Raw genomic sequence first — 5,620 nt, 5'->3', positions numbered from 1 at the left:
TTACCCTATTATAAACATATTTAAATTGCATTATACATTATTTTTCTGAGGTCAATTTTTATTAAAGGGACACTGTACCCAATTTTTTTCTTTTGTGATTCAGATTGAGCATGAAATTTTAAGAAACTTTCTTATTTACTCCTATTATCAAATTTTCTTCATTCTCTTGGTATCTTTATTTGAAATGCACGAATGTAAGTTTAGATGCCGGCCCATTTTTGGTGAACAACCTGGGTTGTCCTTGCTGATTGGTGGATAAATTAATCCACCAATAAAAAAGTGCTGTCCAGAGTACTGAAACCAAAAAAAGCTTAGATGCCTTCTTTTTCAAATAAAGATAGCAAGAGAATGAAGAAAAATTGATAATAGGAGCAAATTAGAAAGTTACTTAAAATTGCATGCTCTTTCTGAATTACAAAAGAAAAAAATTGGGTTCAGTATCCCTTTAAGGAAGAGAACACTTTTGCAAATAAATTGGCAAACACATTTGTAGGATACAATGTTTCCTTTTTCAAGCAAATATTGGCACAAATAATTAGATTTTTTTTATGTATTACATTTACTGATGCTTGTTTAATTATTGGGATTCTGTTATCACATTTCAGTGTCTGCCACAGAAAATGTCACCAACCGGAGGGCATTAAGAAGTAGCCAGATGCGGGCAGATTAATACTTTGAAATATTATAACATTTTTCTGTATTTTATAACTCTTACTTAATCTAGCCAAAGTAGAAAATAATTGCATAATTTAACATAAATTGGTTTAATGACGGTTTGTGTAACAAACACTGAAAAAAAAGTATAATTTGCTAAATTTAGCTTAAAGAGACACTGAACCCAATTTTTTTCTTTCGTGATTTAGATAGAGCATGTAATTTTAAGCGACTTTCTAATTTACTCCTTTTATCAATTTGTCTTCGTTCTCTTGCTATCTTTATTTGAAAAAGAAGGCATCTAAGTTTTTTTTTTTATTCAGTACTCTAGACAGCACTTTTTTATTGGTGGATGAATGTATCCACCAATCATCAAGGACAACCCAGGTTGTTCACCAAAAATGGGCCGGCATCTAAACTTACATTCTTGCATTTCAAATAAAGATACCAAGAGAATGAAGAACATTTGATAATAGGAGTAAATTAGAAAGTTGCTTAAAATTTCATTCTCTATCTGAATCACGAAAGAAATAATTTGGGTTCAGTGTCCCTTTAATCTTGAGTGGCCAGTAAAGGGCCAGATTATAAGTGGAGAGCATTTGCGCTAACTCGACATGAAAATATATATAAATATATATATATATATATATATACACATAATTATATATATATATATATATATTTATATTTATTTATGTAGCCCTCTAACGGTTCTCAGCTGTTGTTAAATGGCTTTTTGTTGTCTGTCTGTTACTAATAGGAATGTTTTCAGAAGTAAACGAGCAAGCCTTACAACATGTTGCTTCTTTCAGGATGGTATATTTCCCTTGTAGAAAAATGTACCCTTTCTACAGGAATGAATTTATACACTCCATCACAGGGCCATTACATTTGACATTTCAACAATGCATGCAATGTTTCATTACTGCAAGTAGTTTTTACAGCCTATTGCTATAAAATTCATCTACAAATTGTGCTTGTTTGACTTTCTCCCAGGGAGGCTTGGGTTAATACTTTTATGAAATTTATGTAAGCTTTTGTTTACTTTTCTCTCCCTCCTTAAAGGGACAGTCTAGGCCAAAATAAACTTTCATGATTCAGATAGAGCATGTCATTTTAAACCATTTTCCAATTTACTTTTATCACCAATTTTGCTTTGTTCTCTTGGTATTCTTAGTTGAAAGCTTAACCTAGGATGTTCATATGCTAATTTCTTAGACCTTGAAGCCCACCTCTTTTCAGATTGCATTTTAACAGTTTTTCACCACTAGAGGGTGTTAGTTTACATATTTCATATAGATAACACTGTGCTCGTGCACGTGAAGTTATCTGGGAGCAGGCACTGATTGGCTAGATTGCAAGTCTGTCAAAAGAACTGAAAAAATGGGCAGTTTGCAGAGGCTTTGATGCAAGATAATCACAGAAGTTAAAAGTATATTATTATAACTGTGTTGGTTATGCAAAACTGGGGAATGGGTAATAAAGGGATTATCTATCTTTTAAAACAATAAAAATTCTGGTGTAGACTGTCCCTTTAAGCTTTTATGGTGTCAAAAGATGGATTACCAGTTTTGCATCAACAATTATGATTGGAAAATCATTCTTTGCAATAGTAAACTATGTTGAATCAATATGAAGAGAAAGGAAAAGGCTCCCATATGGTGTAGTATTGTAATGAAATTCATTAGATATTTGTAGATAAAATATTACACACAAGTCTTCTAGCACTACCAAAGTGCTATATACACATTCTGGATCTTATAGCCGTCCAGCAAGCTCACTCCTCGATATGCTTTAAAATGTTGATTGTGTATCCTCTGTGTGAATCCTCCGGCACTGTAGGATCTCACTAGATAAATGCTTAGTTATTAACCTCTTAAGGACATATGACGGAATTTTTCCGTCATAAAACAATTGAGCAAACTGAAAGCTGTGTCCTTAAAGGGTTAATCTCAAAGTGGTGTTAACTGAGAAATCATAAAGGTGCTCCCATGAACCTAAAAACCGTATACCGAGATAAATAGGAACAAGGGATATGTGCAGCCAGATTCCAATATAACAAACCACAAGACCGAGATATAATTGTAACAACACTGTATTAAAAAACATACAATTAAAATCACAACACTTTTCTCAGTATCAGTAGCTACAGTGCTGTTACAATTATATCTCGGTCTTGTGGTTTGTTATATTGGAATCTGGCTGCACATATCCCTTGTTCCTATTTATCTCGGTATACGGTTTTTAGGTTCATCGGAGCACCTTTATGATTTCTCAGTTAACATCACTTTGAGATTAATAACTAAGCACTTATCTAGTGAGATCCTACAGTGCCGGAGGATTCACACAGAGGATACACAATCAACATTTTAAAGCATATCGAGGGTGAGCTTGCTGGATGGCTATAAGATCCAGAATGTGTATATAGCACTTTGGTAGTGCTAGAAGACTTGTGAGTAATATTTTATCTACAGATATCTAACTAATTTTATTACAATACTACACAATATGGGCGCCTTTTCCTTTCTCTTCATATAGATCTTCGTTTGTGGATGTGACGCCACAACCCTTTTGGAAACTAGGCTGCCGGACGACCCCCCACTTTATTTGGGACGGACTGTCTGTGTAGTATAATGCCAAGAGACGTTAACTTTGTCCTGATTTGATTATTCCCCAGCTGGGAGCGCACCTATAACAAACTTTTTGAGCTTGTACCTTGTTTGTAGTATGTTGAATCAATGCTACACCTCCTTAATGGAATAAAAGTGAGCACGCTACCCCAATATGCACACGTGAAAACAGAGTTTGGGCTATATCTGAATATTAGTTTGTGATTGGTAAGCAGGGGTTCTTTTGTTCTGGGGGACAAGGAAATCAGTGAAACGGATGAACATAAAACAATATACTCATTTGACAAAATAAAGCTGCAGTTTTCATTGCAAAATATTCTTATATATGAAGGTTCATAATCAAGTAGTTTACAGTTTTTGTTTAATGTCCATTTAAAGGGCTATTATGATCAAAAAATAAAATGCTATAATCCATTAGAGCATATAATTTAAGACTATCGACCCTAGACTATTGTGTGTTTAACCCCTACAAATACCGCTCAGGACTCGTAGAGTCCTGCTGGTCAGCAGCGCTAGTTCCACATTTGAGTTGTGTGAATAGTGCTGCTGAATAGATCAGCTGTATTTTCCGCTTGGACTAGCAGTGCTCTGCGAGTCCCTAGCAGTTGCTGGGGTAAAATACACAGTAGTCTTGGGTCAATAGTTTTAAAATTACATGCTCTAAAGGATTTGAGCCTGACTAAAATGGCCCTTTAAGGTTGCTACAATGTTTGTTAATGCTTTCCCTATGTTTAGTGGAATTATTTTTGGTGTGAGAACCAATGGTTGGCCCTGTGCCTTTGATCAACGAGAAAATTAAGGTGTATTGTGGTTATGATATTGTTATATTGGCCTACATACAATAAAGTCGGTTTGTGAAACTATTATCTTATGGAAAAATCCAACCAAAAATTTGACAGTTTTCACCTTTCAGCCCATAGAATGAGGTCCACTATGAAGGATACAGACATATACCTGTGAGGAAAATCTTACATAACAAGCAAATTAAATTGCGGAAAAAACACCCTCAATGAAACAGTACACTCTAATATATGCAAAATGAAATAATAAAAGCCAAAAATATTAAAGACAACTTTATCATAAATGAGATACCTTATTGGGCAAAACAGTCTTTATTAATTCCTTATGCTTGGCATTAGTATATATGAAAAATACCAACCACTCCCCTAGGACACTAACAGTCAGCCCCTGCTCTGTGTCTGCCAGGTCTCTGAGACACTGCTTTATCCAGCAAAACTACTGTTGTATAACAATGTAAATATTTGACACTTACAATTATATTTACACAGTGGCATGTCCAGAAATTACTTAAAGGGGGGCACTTCCCAGAGGCCCTCCTGCATTTTGTGGTTGTGGCTGTGATGAAAAGGATGGGAAGGGGCAGCATGTGGGGGGCGCCAGATAATCAGTTTGTCCGGCGTGGCGTTTGCCACGTAGTGGGCAGACGGGGCTGAGGAGCCTGCACAGATTGTTAGTGGCAAAACAAGGGAAAATCACAGCTGGAGGGGGCACATGGAAGGGTTAGCCGTTATGCTGGGGGGCTAGCCCCCCTCACCCCTGGAGACTCCACTGCATTTGCAGAATGTTTTCAAAGTTGTTTTAACTGATTAGCAATATGTTCTCATTTCATGTACATTTTATGTATTAGGCACCTCAAACAATTAATGCATAGCTTAATTTCTGTATGCACCTAATAATGTCCAGAAAACATTCATAGAGACATTAATTCCCCCATTCTCTTCCATCCACTTCTCTATCCTTTTTCTCCCTCTCTCCTTTTTTTTTTTCTTCTCTATCATCCCCTTAGGATTGGATTTACTGGTGTATAAAGCACTTGCTTGAAGAGATTTCTGTCCAACTTGCTTCACAACCTGACATAACAAAATCGACCAAAAAACAGCCTGGTTTAGACCCATGTGAAGCAAGATTTCTATTAGGAGAAATGTTGCACTATGGTATTGATAATATGCTGTATCTTTTTTTTTTATGGGGGGACTGCAATAATGCAGTACATTTTTTTTACCATCATTTCCTTATTGTACCAAAATGTTATGGCTTTTATAGTTATTTTTGTTGTGTAAAAATTCTAATGTATAACCTTACCCAAGACCAACCTGTACTATATCTGTTACAAAAAAAAAAATTAAAGGGACATAAAACTCAATTTTTTTCTTTTGTGATTAAGAAAGAGCATGCAATTTTAAACAACTTTCCAATTTACTTCTATAATCTAATTTGCTTCATTCCCTTGATACCTTTGTTGAAAAGCGTATCCAAATATGCTCAGTAGCTGCTGATTGGTGGCTGCACATAGATGCCTCGTGTGATTGACTCAC

This window comes from Bombina bombina, chromosome 3, assembly GCF_027579735.1.
Source record: "Bombina bombina isolate aBomBom1 chromosome 3, aBomBom1.pri, whole genome shotgun sequence".
NCBI lineage: Eukaryota > Metazoa > Chordata > Amphibia > Anura > Bombinatoridae > Bombina > Bombina bombina.
The sequence above is the reverse complement of the archived record's forward strand: the minus strand, read 5'-3'. Positions refer to the sequence as shown.